Raw genomic sequence first — 18,550 nt, forward strand, 5'->3', positions numbered from 1 at the left:
TTCCCTCTTTTTCTATTGATTGGAATACTTTCAGAAGGAATGGTACCAGCTCCTCCTTCTACCTCTGGTAGAATTCGGCTGTGTATCCATCTGGTCCTGGACTTTTTTGGTTGGTAGGCTATTTATTATTGCCTGAATTTCAGAGCCTGCTATTAGTCTGTTTAGGGATTCAACTTCTTCCTGGTTTAGTCTTGAGAGAGTGTAAGTGTCCGGGAAATTATCCATTTCTTCTAGATTCTCTAGTTTATTTGCATAGAGGTGTTTATAGTATACTCTGATGGTAGTTTGTACTTCTGTGGGGTTGGTGGTGATATCCCCTTTATCATTTTTTATTGCATCTATTTGATTCTTCTCTCTTTTCTTCTTTATTAGTCTTCCTAGTGGTCTATCAATTTTGTTGATCTTTTCAAAAAACCAACTCCTGGATTCATTGATTTTTTGGAGAGTTTTTTGTGTCTCTATCTCCTTTAGTTCTGCTCTGATCTTAGTTATTACTTGCCCTCTGCTAGCTTTTGAATGTGTTTGCTCTTGCTTCTCTAGTTCTTTTAATTGTGATGTTAGAGTGTCAATTTTAGATCTTTCCAGCTTTCTCTTGTGGGGATTTAGGGCTATAAACTTCCCTCTACACACTGCTTTACATGTGTCCCAGAGATTCTGGTATGTTATATCTTTGTTCTCATTGGTTTCAAAGAACATCTTTATTTCTGCCTTCATTTCATTATGTACCTAGTAGTCATTCAGGAGCAGGTTGTTCAGTTTCCATGTAGTTGAGCGGTTTTGATTGAGTTTCTTAGTCCTGAGTTCTAGTTTGATTGCACTGTGGTCTGAGAGACAGTTTGTTATAATTTCTGTTCTTGTACATTTGCTGAGGAGTGCTTTACTTCCAATTATGTGGTCAATTTTGGAATAAGTGCGATGTGATGCTGAGAAGAATGTATATTCTGTTGATTTGGGGTGGAGAGTTCTGTAGATGTCTATTAGGTCTGCTTGATGCAGAGATGAGTTCAATTCCTGGATATCCTTGTTAACTTTCTGTCTCGTTGATCTGTCTCATGTTGACAGTGGGGTGTTAAAGTCTCCCATTATTATTGTATGGGAGTCTAAGTCTCTTTGTAAGTCTCTAAGGACTTGCTTCATGAATCTGGGGGCTCCTGTATTGGGTGCATATTTATTTAGGACAGTTAGCTCTTCCTGTTGAATTGATCCTTTTGCCATTATGTAATGGCCTTCTTTGTCTCTTTTGATCTTTGATGGTTTAAAGTCTGTTTTATCAGAGACTAGGATTGCAACCCCTGCTTTATTTTGTTCTTCATTTGCTTGGTAAATCTTCCTCCATCCCTTTATTTTGAGCCTATGTGTGTCTCTGCATGTGAGATAGGTCTCCTGAACACAACAAACTGATGGGTCTTGACTCTTTATCCCGTTTGCCAGTCTGTGTCTTTTAGTTGGAGCATTTAGTCCATTTACATTTAAGGTTAATATTGTTATGTGTGAACTTGATCTTGTCATTATGCTATTAACTGGTTATTTTGCTCGTTAGTTGATGCAGTTTCTTCCTAGCCTCGATGGTCTTCACATTTTGGCATGTTTTTGCAATTGCTGGTACCAGCTGTTCCTTTCCATGTTTAGTGCTTCCTTCAGGATCTCCTGCAGGGCAGGCCTAGTGGTGACAAAATCTCTAAGCATTTGCTTATCTGTAAAGGATTTTATTTCTCCTTCACTTATGAAACTTAGTTTGGCTGGATATGAAATTCTGGGTTTAAAATTCTTTTCTTTAAGAATGTTGAATATTGGCCCCCACTCTCTTCTGGCTTGTAGAGTTTCTGCCGAGAGATCTGCTGTTAGTCTGATGGGCTTCCCTTTGTGGGTAACCCGACCTTTCTCTCTGGCTGCCCTTAACAGTTTTTCCTTCATTTCAACTTTGGTGTATCTGACAATTATGTGTCTTGGAGTTGCTCTTCTTGAAGATTATCTTTGTGGTGTTCTCTGTATTTCCTGAATTTGAATGTTGGACTGCCTTACTAGGTTGGGGAAGTTCTCCTGGATGGTATCCTGAAGAGTGTTTTCCAACTTGGTTCCATTTTCCCCCTCACTTTCAGGCACCCCAATCAGATGTAGATTTAGTCTTTTCACATAATCTCATACCTCTTGAAGGCTTTGTTCATTTCTTTTTCCTGTTTTTTCTTTAGACTTCTCTTCTCACTTCATTTCATTCATTTGATCCTCAATCGCTGATACTCTTTCTTCCAGTTGATCGAGTCGGTTACTGAAGCTTGTGCATTTGTCACGTGTTTCTCATGTAATGGTTTTTATCTCTGTCAGTTCGTTTATGGCCTTCTCTGCATTGATTATTGCTTCAAAGAGAATAAAATACCTAGGAATACAACTGACAAGGGATGTAAAGGACCTCTTCAAGGAGAACTACAAACCACTGCTCAGTGAAATAAAAGAGGACACAAACAAATGGAAGAACATACCATGCTCATGGATAGGAAGAATCAATATCATGAAAATGGCCATACTGCCCAAGGTTATTTATAGATTCAATGCCATCCCCATCAAGCTACCAATGAGTTTCCACACAGAATTGGAAAAAAACTGCTTTAAAGTTCATATGGAACCAAAAAAGAGCCAGCATTGCCAAGACAATCCTAAGTCAAAAGAACAAAGCTGGAGGCATCATGCTACCTGACTTCAAACTATACTACAAGGCTACAGTAACCAAACAGCATGGTACTGGTACCAAAACAGAGATATAGACCAATGGAACAGAACAGAGTCCTCAGAAATAATACCACACATCTACAGCCATCTGATCTTTGACAAACCTGAAAAAAACAAGAAATGGGGAAAGGATTCCCTATTTAATAAATGATGCTGGGAAAATTGGCTAGCCATAAGTAGAAAGCTGAAACTGGATCCTTTCCTTGCTTCTTACACGAAAATTAATTCAAGATGGATTAGAGACTTAAATGTTAGACCCAATACCATAAAAACCCTAGAAGAAAACCTAGGTAATACCACTCAGGACATAGGCATGGGCAAGGACTGCATGTCTAAAACACCAAAAGCAGTGACACCAAATGCCAAAATTGACAAATGGGATCTAATTAAACTAAAGAGCTTCTGCCCAGCAAAAGAAACTACCATCAGAGTGAACAGGCAACCTACAGAATGGGAGAACATTTTTGAAATCTACTCATCTGACAAAGGGCTAATATCCAGAACCTACAAAGAACTCAAACAAATTTACAAGAAAAATCAAACAACTCCATCAAAAAGTGGGCAAGGGTTATGAACAGACATTTCTCAAAAGAGGACATTCATACAGCCAACAGACACATGAAAAAATGCTCGTCATCACTGGCCATCAGAGAAATGCAAATCAAAACCACAATGAGATACCATCTTACATCAGTTAAAATGGCGATCATTAAAAAGTTAGGAAACAACAGGTGCTGGAGAGGATGTGGAGAAATAGGAACACTTTTACACTGTTGGTGGGATTGTAAACTAGTTCAACCATTATGGAAAGCAGTATGGCGATTCCTCAAGGATCTAGAACTAGAAGTACCATATCACCCAGTCATCCCATTCCTGGATATATACCCAATGGATTATAAATCATGCTGCTCTAAAGACACATACACGTGTATGTTCATTGTGGCACTATTCACAATTGCAAAGACTTGGAATCAACCCAAATGTCCATCAGTGACAGACTGGATTAAGAAAATGTGGCACATATACACCATGGAATACTATGCAGCCATAAAAAAGGATGAGTTTGTGTCCTTTGTAGTGACATGGATGCAGCTGGAAACCATCATTCTCAGCAAACTATCACAAGAACAGAAAACCAAATACCACATGTTCTCACTCCTAGGTGGGATCTGAACAATGAGGTCACTTGGACTCGGGAAGGGGAACTTCACACACCGGAGCCTATTATGGGAGGGGGGTGAGGGGAGGGATTGCATTGGGAGTTATACCTGATGTAAATGACGAGTTGATGGGTGCTGACGAGTTGATGGGTGCAGCACACTAACATGGCACAAGTATACATATGTAACAAACCTGCACATTATGCACATGTACCCTAGAACTTAAAGTATAATAATAATAATAATAATAAAACTGAATGCTGGCCAGGCATGGTGACTCATGCCTGTAATCTCAGCACTTCGGGAGGCCAAGGCAAACGGATCACAAGGTCAGGAGATCAAGAGCATCTTGGCTAACATGGTGAAGTCCTGTGTCTACTACAAAATACACAATAATTAACCTGTAGTCCTAGCTACTTGGGAGGCTGAGGCAGGAGAATGATGTGAACCTGAGAGGTGGAGCTTGCAGTGAGCCGAGATGGCACCACTGCCCTCCAGCCTGGGTGACAGAGCAAGACTCTGTCATAAAAAAAAAAAAATTTTTTTAATTTAAAAATTTAAAAAAAAAAAACTGAATGCTTACTCTAAGATCAGCAAAATATAAGAATGTTTACTTTTTCCCCTGCTACCATTGTGCTGGGAATTCTAGTCTGAGCAATTAGACAAGAAAAAGAAATAAAAGCATCCAAATTGGGAAGAAAGAAATAAAATTATCTTGATTTACAGATGACATGATCCTATATAATCCAAACAATTCACAAGAAATCTACTACAGCTAATAAAAAATTCAGCAAAGATGCAAGGTACATAATCCATGCCAAGAAAAAAAAAATGTCGTGTTTCTATACACATGTAATAAAAATTCTGAAAAGAAAATAAAGAAAGCAATTCCATTTACAACAGAATCAAAAAGAATAAACGATCTAGGAATAAATTTAAGGGAAGAGTCAAATGACTTGTACACTGAAGAGTAGAAAATACTGTTGACAGTAATTAAAGGAGACCTAAATAAATAGAAATACATTCCATGTTTATGAGTCATTAGCCTTAATATTGTTAAAATAGCAACACTATCCAAAGTGATCTACAGTTTCTACACAATCTCAGTCAACATTCCAACATCCTCTTTTACAGAAATGGAAAAGCCAATCCTCAAATTCATATGAAAGTAGAAGCCCCAAATGCCAAAACAATCTTGAAAAAGAAGAACACAGTTGGAAAATTCACACTTCCCAATTTAAAACTTACTGCAAAAATTAGCAAATATAAAACCCAAAACTATAAAAATCCTAGAAGAAAATCTAGGCAATATCATGCAGGACATAGGCACAGGCAAAGATTTTATGATGAAAATGCCAAAAGCAATTGCAACAAAAGCAAAAATTGACAAATAAAATATAATTAAAGAGCATCAGGAAAAATAGCTAATGCATGCTGGGCTTAGTACTTAGGTGATGGGTTGATAGGTGCAGCAAACTACCATGACACATGTTTACCTATGTGACAAACCTGTACACACTGCACATGTACCCTGGAACTTAAAATTTAAAAAAAAATTACTGCAAAGTACAATAATCAAAACAGTATGGCAATACATGTATGGCCAATTCATTAGTAACAATGGTGCCTAGTCTATTCAATAGAGAAATAAATGATACAGAAAAATTGCATTTCCACATGCAAAAGAATAAAGTTGGACTCTACCTCACACCAGATACAAAAGTTAACTCGAAATGAATCAACAACCCAGACATATAAGATGTAAAATCATAAAGCATTTTAAAGAAAAAAAAGTAGGGGTAAATCATCATGACCTTGGATTTTTCACTGGATTCTTAGGTATGACACTAAAAACACAAGCAAGAAAATAAATAAATCAGACTTCTTCAAAATTAAAAACATTTTTTAAAAAATTGAAGACATTTTTGTCTTTTCACTTTAATTAATTTCCCTTGATTAAAGATTTTAAGGGCATTATCAAGAAAGTGAAAAGACAAAAAAGAATGAAATGTCTTTTGCAGCAACTTGGATGGAGGTGGAGGCCACCATTCTAAGTGAAGTAACTCATGAGTGAAAAACCAAATACCATACATTCTCACTTATAAGTGGGAGCTAAGTGATAATTATGCAAAGACGTATAGAGTGGTAAAATGGACAGTGGAAACTCACAAGTGAGGCGGAGGGAAGGGGAGGTGACAGATAAAAACTACCTATTGGGTACAATGTACATTACTTGAGTGACGGGTACACTAAAAGATCAAGATTCACAACTATACAACTCATCCATGTAACTAAAAACCACTTTTACCCTCAAAAGCTATTGAAATATATATCTGAAGCATCAGGTAGAACACAAGGCCATTTTGGTAATAGAATAAAAAGGGATCAGTCCTTAGGAAATGGAGATGGTAGAGTATGGTACAAATCCACTCCTGCCAGTGGATTTCGGTTCAAGATTTTGGTACCCTAGAAACAGGGAAGTTCCAGGCCTTCAGAGACCGCATGCAGAATGCATAGCACTCCAAAATACACAGAGCTACAAGGTAGCTATTTTGGAGATCTGGCCTTCTCGCCTAAGGATTATGTTGTGATGAAGGAATCCAACCCATAACCAGCAGCAAAAGCGATGTTCAGGCCCCCAGGGGTCCTGGATCCAGGACCAATGATGAACACTATCTAGTACGTTCTAGGAGGAATATAAAGTATCTACTAAAGGCTTTAGGTTGAGGAGGATGACATGTTCATTGAACAAATACCTTCCAAGGGCCTACTCGGGCCCTATGTTAGGTGCTGTGAGAACAGAGATAACAAGACACCTTCCATATTATGACAAAGCTCATTTCACATTCATCATCCAATTTTATTTGATGTACATGTACACAATTGTTTTGTACTCTTATTGGTTCATAAATATAAATATTGCCTTCATGAGTTTTTTAATCCTTTAGGGAATGCACTGGGCCTTGAATTTTACTTCTTTGTGATGTCTAACACAATGATGGTCATATTAGGCCAGTCATCTAATAATTATCTGTTGATTTGTGGACTTTTGAAACTTCTAAATAATCCAGATCTGTTGCACTTACTCACTTTTGAGAAACTCTAAACAAAACAAGTGTTTGTTGAGCATCTGTTATGTATAAACCATTATGTAATGTGCTAGAGAAGCTACAAAAATGCAAAAGACATGGAAGTGCCTGCCCTTAGGGAGTTCACAATCTAGTTGGAAATACAGGCTTGAAAAGTAAGTGACAGTAAAAGGCTTAAGTGACAACTGCATAGAACGATAAAAGAGAAATCAAAAAAGTAATGCCAGTTAAAGTGCCAAATAATTCCGACAAGAGAGATCCCTTCTGTTTGGAACAATCAAGAAAGGTTTTTTTGTTTTGTTTTCTTTTGTTTGTTTTGTTTCGTTTTGTTTCGTTTTGTTTTTTTGAGTCAGAGTCTCACTCTGTCACCCAGGCTGGAGTGCAGTGGCGTGATCTCAGCTCACTGCAAGCTCTGCCTCACGGGTTCATGGCATTCTCCTGCCTCAGCCTCCTGAGTAGCTGGGACTACAGGTGCCCGCCACTACACCCAGCTAATTTTGTTTTGTATTTTTTAGTAGAGACGGGGTTTCACAGTGTTAGTCAGGATGGCCTCGATCTCCTGACCTCGTGATCCGCCTGCCTCGGCCTCCCAAAGTGCTGGGATTACAAGCGTGAGCCACCGCACCTGGCCGATCAAGAAAGGTTTTTACAGAGTCAGTGGGATTTGAGCTAAAATATAATTAGGACTTGAAGAGGGTAAGAAAGAGTGTATTCCAAGTGAGAAACAGGCTGGGAATGGTGGTGGGAAACACAGAATACATATGGATAAAAATCATTATCTAAGTCTCACAAACATCAGATCTGACTCATCTCTTTTCAATATGCCTTTATATAATATTCTCCTGCTCCTATTCTTCATACAAATGTCTCTAAACAAATAGATTTGCAATAATACTATATGTTGGAATTCCCAACTTAAAGTTTTCTTTTAGCCTAGGAAACATAACAAGAGCTTATCTTAAGAAATACAAATTAAAAGTTAGGTGCTTATGGTGGTACATACCTATAATCCTAGCTACTTGGGAGGCTAAGCCAGGAGGATCACTTAAGCCCAGGAATTGGGGGCTGCAGTGAGTTAGCATCACACCAATGCACTCCAGCCTGGGTAACAGAGCAAGAATCTGTCTCATGATAGATACATAAATAAATAAATAAATAAACAAATAAATTCTTTTTTTTTTTAATTTATTTATTATTATTATACTTTAAGTTGTAGGGTACATGTGCATAACGTGCAGGTTTGTTACATATGTATACTTGTGCCTTGTTGGTGTGCTGCACCCATCAACTCGTCATTTACATCAGGTATAACTCCCAATGCAATCCCTCCCCCCTCCCCCCTCCCCCCTCCCCATGATAGGCCCCGGAGTGTGATGTTCCCATTTCTGAGTCCAAGTGATCTCATTGTTCAGTTCCCACCTATGAGTGAGAACAGGCGGTGTTTGGTTTTCTGTTCCTGTGATAGTTTGCTAAGAATGATGGTTTCCAGCTGCATCCATGTCCCTACAAAGGACACAAACTCATCCTTTTTTATGGCTGCATAGTATTCCATGGTGTATATGTGCCACATTTTCTTAATCCAATCTGTCACTGATGGACATTTGGGTTGATTCCAAGTCTTTGCTATTGTGAATAGTGCCGCAATAAACATACGTGTGCATGTGTCTTTATAGCAGCATAATTTATAATCCTTTGGGTATATACCCAGTAATGGGATGGCTGGGTCATATGGTACATCTAGTTCTAGATCCTTGAGGAATCGCCATACTGTTTTCCATAATGGTTGAACTAGTTTACAATCCCACCAACAGTGTAAAAGTGTTCCTATTTTTCCACATCCTCTCCAGAACCTGTTGTTGCCTGACTTTTGAATGATCGCCATTCTAACTGGTGTGAGATGGTATCTCATTGTGGTTTTGATTTGCATTTCTCTGATGGCCAGTGATGATGAGCATTTTTTCATGTGTCTGTTGGCTGTATGAATGTCTTCTTTTGAGAAATGTCTGTTCATATCCTTTGCCCACTTTTTGATGGGGTTGTTGTTTTTTTCTTGTAAATTTGTTTGAGTTCTTTGTAGGTTCTGGATATTAGCCCTTTGTCAGATGAGTAGATTGCAAAAATTTTCTCCCATTCTGTAGGTTGCCTGTTCACTCTGATGGTAGTTTCTTTTGCTGGGCAGAAGCTCTTTAGTATAATTAGATCCCATTTGTCAATTTTGGCTTTTGCTGCTGTTGCTTTTGGTGTTTTAGACATGAAGTCTTTGCCCATGCCTATGTACTGAAAGGTACTACCTAGGTTTTCCTCTAGGATTTTTATGGTATTAGGTCTAACATTTAAGTCTCTAATCCATCTTGAATTAATTTTCGTATAAGGAGTAAGGAAAGGATCCAGTTTCAGCTTTCTACTTATGGCTAGCCAATTTTCCCAGCACCATTTATTAAATAGGGAATCCTTTCCCCATTTCTTGTTTCTCTCAGGTTTGTCAAAGATCAGATGGCTGTAGATGTGTGGTATTATTTCTGAGGACTCTGTTCTGTTCCATTGGTCTATATCTCTGTTTTGGTACCAGTACCATGCTGTTTTGGTTACTGTAGCCTTGTAGTATAGTTTGAAGTCAGGTAGCGTCATGCCTCCAGCTTTGTTCTTTTGACTTAGGATTGTCTTGGAGATGCGGGCTCTTTTTTGGTTCCATATGAACTTTAAAGCAGTTTTTTTTCCAATTCTGTGAAGAAACTCATTGGTAGCTTGATGGGGATGGCATTGAATCTATAAATTACCTTGGGCAGTATGGCCATTTTCACGATATTGATTCTTCCTATCCATGAGCATGGTATGTTCTTCCATTTGTTTGTGTCCTCTTTGATTTCACTGAGCAGTGGTTTGTAGTTCTCCTTGAAGAGGTCCTTTACATCCCTTGTCAGTTGGATTCCTAGGTATTTTATTCTCTTTGAAGCAATTGTGAATGGAAGTTCATTCCTGATTTGGCTCTCTGTTTGTCTGTTACTGGTTTATAAGAATGCTTGTGATTTTTGCACATTAATTTTGTATCCTGAGACTTTGCTGAAGTTGCTTATCAGCTTAAGGAGATTTTGGGCTGAGACTATGGGGTTTTCTAAATATACAATCATGTCATCTGCAAACAGGGACAATTTGACTTCTTCTTTTCCTAACTGAATACCCTTGATTTCTTTCTCTTGCCTGATTGCCCTAGCCAGAACTTCCAACACTATGTTGAATAGGAGTGGTGAGGGAGGGCATCCCTGTCTTGTGCCAGTTTTCAAAGGGAATTTTTCCAGTTTTTGCCCATTCAGTATGATATTGGCTGTGGGTTTGTCATAAATAGCTCTTATGATTTTGAGATACGTTCCATCAATACCGAATTTATTGAGCGTTTTTAGCATGAAGGGCTGTTGAATTTTGTCAAAAGCCTTTTCTGCATCTATTGAGATAATCATGTGGTTCTTGTCTTTGGTTCTGTTTATATGCTGGATTATGTTTATTGATTTGCGAATGTTGAACCAGCCTTGCATCCCAGGGATGAAGCCCACTTGATCATGGTGGATAAGCTTTTTGATGTGTTGCTGAATCCGGTTTGCCAGTATTTTATTGAGGATTTTTGCATCGATGTTCATCAGGGATATTGGTCTAAAATTCTCTTTTTTTGTTGTGTCTCTGCCAGGCTTTGGTATCAGGATGATGTTGGCCTCATAAAATGAGTTAGGGAGGATTCCCTCTTTTTCTATTGATTGGAATAGTTTCAGAAGGAATGGTACCAACTCCTCCTTGTACCTCTGGTAGAATTCAGCTGTGAATCCATCTGGTCCTGGACTTTTTCTGGTTGGTAGGCTATTAATTATTGCCTCAATTTCAGAGCCTGCTATTGGTCTATTCAGGGATTCAACTTCTTCCTGGTTTAGTCTTGGGAGAGTGTAAGTGTCCAGGAAATTATCCATTTCTTCTAGATTTTCCAGTTTATTTGCGTAGAGGTGTTTATAGTATTCTCTGATGGTAGTTTGTATTTCTGTGGGGTCAGTGGTGATATCCCCTTTATCATTTTTAATTGCGTCGATTTGATTCTTCTCTCTTTTCTTCTTTATTATTCTGGCTAGTGGGCTGTCAATTTTGTTGATCTTTTCAAAAAACCAACTCCTGGATTCATTGATTTTTTGGAGAGTTTTTTGTGTTTCTATCTCCTTCAGTTCTGCTCTGATCTTAGTTATTTCTTGCCTTCTGCTAGCTTTCGAATGTGTTTGCTCTTGCTTCTCTAGTTCTTTTAATTGCAATGTTAGAGTGTCCATTTTAGATCTTTCCTGCTTTCTCTTGTGGGCATTTAGTGCTATAAATTTCCCTCTACACACTGCTTTAAATGTGTCCCAGAGATTCTGGTATGTTGTATCTTTGTTCTCATTGGTTTCAAAGAACATCTTTATTTCTGCCTTCATTTCGTTATGTACCCAGTAGTCATTCAGGAGCAGGTTGTTCAGTTTCCATGTAGTTGAGCGGTTTTGATTGAGTTTCTTAGTCCTGAGTTCTAGTTTGATTGCACTGTGGTCTGAGAGACAGTTTGTTATAATTTCTGTTCTTGTACATTTGCTGAGGAGTGCTTTACTTCCAATTACATGGTCGATTTTGGAGTAAGTACGATGTGGTGCTGAGAAGAATGTATATTCTGTTGATTTGGGGTGGAGAGTTCTGTAGATGTCTATTAGATCTGCTTGCTGCAGAGATGAGCTCAATTCCTGGATATCCTTGTTAACTTTCTGTCTCGTTGATCTGTCTAATGTTGACAGTGGAGTGTTGAAGTCTCCCATTATTATTGTATGGGAGTCTAAGTCTCTTTGTAAGTCTCTAAGGACTTGCTTGATGAATCTGGGTGCTCCTGTATTGGGTGTATATATATTTAGGATAGTAAGCTCTTCCTGTTGAATTGATCCCTTTACCATTATGTAATGGCCTTCTATGTCTCTTTTGATCTTTGATGGTTTAAAGTCTGTTTTATCAGAGACTAGGATTGCAACCCCTGCTTTTTTTTGTTCTCCATTTGCTTGGTAAATCTTCCTCCATCCCTTTATTTTGAGCCTATGTATGTCTCTGCGTGTGAGATGGGTCTCCTGAATACAGCAGACTGATGGGTCTTGACTCTTTATCCAATTTGCCAGTCTGTGTCTTTTAATTGGAGCATTTAGTCCATTTACATTTAAGGTTAAGATTGTTATGTGTGAACTTGATCCTGCCATTATGATATTAACTGGTTATTTTGCTCGTTAGTTGATGCAGTTTCTTCCTAGCCTCGATGGTCTTTACATTTTGGCATGTTTTTGCAATGGCTGGTACCGGTTGTTCCTTTCCATGTTTAGTGCTTCCTTCAGGATCTCTTGTAAGGCAGGCCTAGTGGTGACAAAATCTCTAAGCATTTGCTTATCTGTAAAGGATTTTATTTCTCCTTCACTTATGAAACTTAGTTTGGCTGGATATGAAATTCTGGGTTTAAAATTCTTTTCTTTAAGAATGTTGAATATTGGCCCCCACTCTCTTCTGGCTTGTAGAGTTTCTGCCGAGAGATCTGCTGTTAGTCTGATGGGCTTCCCTTTGTGGGTAACCTGACCTTTCTCTCTGCCTGCCCTTAAGATTTTTTCCTTCATTTCAACTTTGGTGAATCTGGCAATTATGTGTCTTGGAGTTGCTCTTCTCGAGGCATATCTTTGTGGTGTTCTCTGTATTTCCTGGATTTGAATGTTGGCCTGCCCTACTAGGTTGGGGAAGTTCTCCTGGATGATATCCTGAAGAGTGTTTTCCAACTTGGTTCCATTTTCCCCCTCACTTTCAGGCACCCCAATCAGACGTAGATTTGGTCTTTTTACATAATCCCATACTTCTTGCAGGCTTTGTTCATTTCTTTTTCTTCTTTTTTCTTTTGGTTTTTCTTCTCGCTTCATTTCATTCATTTGATCCTCAATCGCTGATACTCTTTCTTCCAGTTGATCGAGTCAGTTACTGAAGCTTGTGCATTTGTCACGTATTTCTCTTGTCATGGTTTTCATCTCTTTCATTTCGTTTAGGACCTTCTCTGCATTAATTACTCTAGCCATCAATTCTTCCACTTTTTTTTCAAGATTTTTAGTTTCTTTGCACTGGGTACGTAATTCCTCCTTTAGCTCTGAGAAATTTGATGGACTGAAGCCTTCTTCTCTCATCTCGTCAAAGTCATTCTCCATCCAGCTTTGATCCGTTGCTGGCGATGAGCTGCGCTCCTTTGCCGGGGAAGATGCGCTCTTATTTTTTGAATTTCCAGCTTTTCTGCCCTGCTTTTTCCCCATCTTTGTGGTTTAATCTGCCTCTGGTCTTTGATGATGGTGATGTACTGATGGGGTTTTGGTGTAGGTGTCCTTCCTGTTTGATAGTTTTCCTTCTAACAGTCAGGACCCTCAGCTGTAGGTCTGTTGGAGATTGCTTGAGGTCCACTCCTGTCCCTGTTTGCCTGGGTATCAGCAGCAGAGGCTGCAGAAGATAGAATATTTCTGAACAGCGAGTGTACCTGTCTGATTCTTGCTTTGGAAGCTTCCTCTCAGGGGTGTACTCCACCCTGTGAGGTGTGGGGTATCAGACTGCCCCTAGTGGGGGATGTCTCCCAGTTAGGCTGCTCAGGGTCAGGGACCCACTTGTGCAGGCAGTCTGTCCCTTCTCAGATCTCAACCTCCGTATTGGGAGATCCACTGCTCTCTTCAAAGCTGTCAGACAGAGTCGTTTGCGTCTGCAGAGTTTTCTGCTGCTTTTGTTGTTGTATAGTTGTGCCCTGTCCCCAGAGGTGGAGTCTACAGAGACAGGCAGGTTTCCTTGAGCTGCTGTGAGCTCCACCCAGTTCGAGCTTCCCAGCGGCTATGTTTACCTACTTAAGCCTCAGCAATGGCGGGCGCCCCTCCCCCAGCCTCGTTGCTGCCTTGCCGGTAGATCACAGACTGCTGTGCTAGCAATGAGGGAGGCTCCGTGGGTGTGGGACCCTCCCGGCCAGGTGTGGGATATGATCTCCTGGTGTGCCTGTTTGCTTAAAGCCCAGTATTGGGGTGAGAGTTACCCGATTTTCCAGGTGTTGTGTGTCTCAGTTCCCCTGGCTAGGAAAAGGGATTCCTTTCCCCCTTGCGCTTCCCAGGTGAGGCAATGCCTCGCCCTGCTTCAGCTCTCGCTGGTCGGGCTGCAGCAGCTGACCAGCACCGATCGTCCGGCACTCCCCAGTGAGATGAACCCAGTACCTCAGTTGAAAATGCAGAAATCACCGGTCTTCTGTGTCGCTCGCGCTGGGAGTTGGAGACTGGAGCTGTTCCTATTCGGCCATCTTGCTCCGCCCCCTAAATAAATTCTTTTTTAAGATTCTTGTGAACTTTTGAAACAACTATGTTATAAGCATTCATGGTTATTACATAAAAAAAAGAAAGAAAAATCCAGTCTTTAAGGAAGGAGTTGAGATTTTAAAACATGGCTACAGGTGACTAGTAATGGCTCTTCCAAGAGGTACAGTAGCTACAAAAGGAAATGGGACTTATCATGACATTCAAATTTTAAGGAAAGACAAAAATGGAGACCCTGGTGTATGTCAGAGTATATTCTATACATTCTGAAAACTATTCCAAGAGTTTCTAAATAAAAGAAAAAAGAGTTTATAAATACAGAATATCAGCCTAGGATAGAAAAAAATAAAGGAAATAACCTACAGAATGAGAGAAAATATTTGCAAATCATATATCTGATAGGAGTTTAATGTTCAGAAATTTAAAAGAACTTCTACAACTCCACAAGAGAAAGACAACTCAATTTTAAAATAGGCAAATGACTTGAATACACATTTCTGCAATGTAGATATACAAATGGCCAATAAATATATGAAAAGATGCCCAATATCATTGGTCTTTACAGAAATGCAAATCAAAACAAAAATGAAATACCACTTTACTCTTACTAGAATGGCTAGGATATCTAGAAGAGGCAAATTATTAGACTCAGAAATCAGATTAGAGGTTACTGACATTAAAATACATAAATAAATCAGAAGATAACCAGTGTTGATGAGATTGAAGAGAAATTAGAACTCTCATGTATTGATGGTGAGAATGCAAAATAATGCCATTGTTGTGGAAAAGAGTTTAGAGATTCTCAAAAAGATAAATATGGAATTACCATATGAACTGACAATTCCACTTCTAAGTATATACCCAAAATAATTGGAAACAGGGACTCAAACAGGTACTTGTATGCCAATGCTCATTGCAGCATTAATCACTACAGCCAAAAAGTAGAAAAAATCCAAATGTCCACCAACAGCTGAATGGATAAACGAAATGTGGTATATATATAACAATGTAATGTTATTCAGCCATAAAAAGGAATGAATTTCTGACACATGCAACAGCACTGTAAACCTTGAAAACAATATGCTAAGTGAGATAAGCCAGACAGAAAAGAACAAATATTGTATGATTATACTTATATGAAATATCTACAATATGCAAATTAAAGTCAGAAATTAGATTAGATATTATTGAGACTTTAAGAGGCAGTTTTTCCCCAATAGTGCTAAGGAGGCAGGGAGGTCTCAGCTGGGGTCGTTAGCATAAAAGATCAAAAGTAGATAAATCCATGAAGATGAGGAAAAACCAGTGCAAAACTGTGGAAAATTTCAAAAACCAGAATGTCTCTTCTCCTTCAAATGATCACAACTCCTCTCTAGCAAGGGCACAAAACTGGATGAAGAATGAGATTGAAGAATTGACAGAAGCAGGTTTCAGAAGGTGGCGAATAACAACATCCTCTGAGCTACAAAAGCATGTTGTAACCCAATGCAAGGAAGCTAAGGACCCTGATAAAGGTTACAGGAACTGTTAACTAGAATAACCAGTTTAGAGAAGAACATAAATGACTTGATGGAGCTGAAAAAGATTGCACAAGAACTTCATAAAACATACACCAGTACCAATAGCCAAATCAATCAAGCAGAAGGAAAGATAGCAGAGATTGAATATCAACTTACTGAAATAAGGTGTGAAGACAAGATTAGAGAAAAAATAATAAAAAGGAACAAACAAAGCCTCAAGAAATATAGTACCATGTGAAAAGAACAAACCTAATATTGATTGGTGAACCTGAAAGTTATGGGGAGATTAAAACCAAGTTGGAAACCACACTTCAGGATATTATCCAAGATAACTACCCCAACCTAGCAAGACAGGCCAACATTCAAATTCAGGAAATACAGAGAACACCACTAAGATACTCCTAAAGAAGAGCAACCCCAAGATACATAATCATCAGATTCCCCAAGGTTGAAATAAAGAAAAAAATGTTAAGGGCAGCCAGAGAAAAAGGCCAAGTGTCACAAAAAAATAAGCCCATCAAACTAACAGCAGATCTCTCTGCAGGAAACCTTGAAGCCAAAATAGAGTGGCTTGCAGAAAAGAATTTTCAACTCAGAATTTTATATCCAGCCAAACTAAACGTCATCAGCAAAGGAGAAATAAAATTCTTTCCAGACAAGCAATGCTGAGAGATTTTGTCACCGCCAGGACTACCTTACAAGAGCTCCTAAATAAAGTGTGAATATGGGAAGGAAAAACTGGTCCCAACCACTGCAAAAACACGCAAAAATATAAAGACCACAGACACTATGAAGAAATTGCATCAACCAATGTGCAAAATAACCAGCTAGCATTATAATGACAGGATTAAATTCACACACTACAATATTAACCTTAAAAGTAAATGAACTAAATGGCTTAATTAAAAGACACATACTGGCAAATTGGAAAAACAGTCAAGACCCGTTGGTGTGCTGTATTGAGGAGACACAGTTCACACACAGAGACACATATAGGCTGAAAATAAAGGGATGGATGAATATTTATCAAGAAAATGGAAAGCAAGAAAAAGCAGGGTTTACAATCCTAGTCTTTGATAAAACAGACTTTAAACCAACAAAGATCAAAAGAGACAAAGCAAGGCATTGCATAATGGTAAAGGGATCAATGCAAAAAGAGAAACTATCCTAAATTTATATGCACTCAATACAGGAGAACCAAGATTCATAAAGCAAGTTCTCAGAGACCTACAGAGAGGATTAGACTCCCATACAATAATAGTGGGAGACTATAACACCCCACTGTCAATATTAGACAGATCAAAGAGACAGAAAATTAACAAGGATATTCAAGACTTCAACCCAGCTCTAGACCAAGTGAACCTAATTGACATCTACAGAATTCTCCACCCAAAATCAACAGAATATACATTTTTCTCAGCACCACATGGCACGTATTCTAAAATTGACCACATAATTGGAAGTAAAACACTCCTCAGCAAATGCAAAAGAACAGAAATTATAACAAACAGCCTCTCGGACCACATTGCAATCAAATTAGAACTTAGGGTTAAGAAACTCATTCAAAACTGCACAACTACAGGGGGGTGCGCCCAAGATGGCTGAATAGGAACAGCTCCAGTTTCCAGCTTCTAGCATGAGCAACACAGAAGATGGGTGATTTCTGCATTTTCAACTGAGGTACCGGGTACATCACACTGGGGCATGTCGGACCATTGGCGCTGGTCTGTGGTTGCAGCCCGACCAGTGAGAGCTGAAGCAGGGCAAGGCATTGCCTCCCCTGGGAAGGGCAAAGGGGAAGGGAATTCCTTTTCCTAGCCAAAGGAAACTGAGACACACAACACCTGGAAAATCGGGTAACTCCCACCCTAATACTGCACTTTACCAAGGGTCTTAGCAAATGGCACACCAGGAGATTATATCCCACACCTGGCCCAGAGGGTCCCACACCCACAGAACCTCCCTCATTGCTAGCACAGCAGAGATCTAACTGCAAGGAGGCAGCCAGACTGGGGGAGGGGCACCCGCCATTGCTGAGGCTTAAGTAGGTAAACAAAGCTGCCAGGAAGCACGAATTGGGTGGAGCCTACCACAGCTCAAGGATGCCGGCCTGCCTCTGTAGACTCCTCCTCTGGGGACAGGCATAGCTAAAAAAAAAGCAGCAGAAACCTCGGCAGAGGTAAATGCCCCTGTCTGACAGCTTTGAAGAGAGCAGTGGATCTCCCAGCACAGAGCTTGAGATCTGAGAACGGACAGACAGCCTGTTCAAGTGGGTCGCTGATCCCTGAGTAGTCAAACTGGGAGACATCCCCTACTAGGTGCAGACTGACACATCACACCTCACACGGCAGGGTACACCCCTGAGACAAAGCTTCCAGAGCAAGAATCAGACACCAACACTCACTGTTCAGCAATATTCTATCTTCTGCAGCCTCCACTGCTGATACCCAGGAAAACAGCGTCTGGAGTGGACATCAAGCAAACTCCAACAGACCTGCAGCTGAGGGTCCTGACTGATAGAAGGAAAACTAACAAACAGAAAGGACAACCACACCAAAACCCCATCACTACGTCACCATCATCAAAGACCAAAGGCAGACAAAACCACAAAGATGGGGAAAAAGTAGTACAGAAAAGCGGGAAATTCAAAAGTCAGAGCACATCTCCCCCTCCAAAGGAAAGCAGCTCAATGCCAGCAATGGAACAAAGCTGGA

At 39.6% G+C, this 18,550-nt stretch overlaps 1 protein-coding gene across 16 annotated transcripts in view; it reads left to right on the forward strand.

The window, feature by feature from the left end:
* Positions 1 to 18,550, forward strand: part of LOC126946324 (cytochrome c oxidase subunit 7B, mitochondrial) — a 1,159,743-nt gene that overhangs the window by 516,749 nt on the left and 624,444 nt on the right. Inside the window, exon 1 of one of the 16 annotated variants that reach the window (XM_050776499.1) lies at positions 17,420 to 17,423. The exons of the other annotated variants lie outside the window; for them this stretch is intronic. The gene's annotated coding sequence lies outside the window, so the exon portion shown is untranslated. Of the gene's footprint in view, positions 1 to 17,419; positions 17,424 to 18,550 lie in introns of those variants that run through there. 16 annotated transcript variants of the gene reach the window in all.

This window comes from Macaca thibetana, chromosome X (assembly GCF_024542745.1).
Source record: "Macaca thibetana thibetana isolate TM-01 chromosome X, ASM2454274v1, whole genome shotgun sequence".
NCBI classification, from domain to species: domain Eukaryota; kingdom Metazoa; phylum Chordata; class Mammalia; order Primates; family Cercopithecidae; genus Macaca; species Macaca thibetana.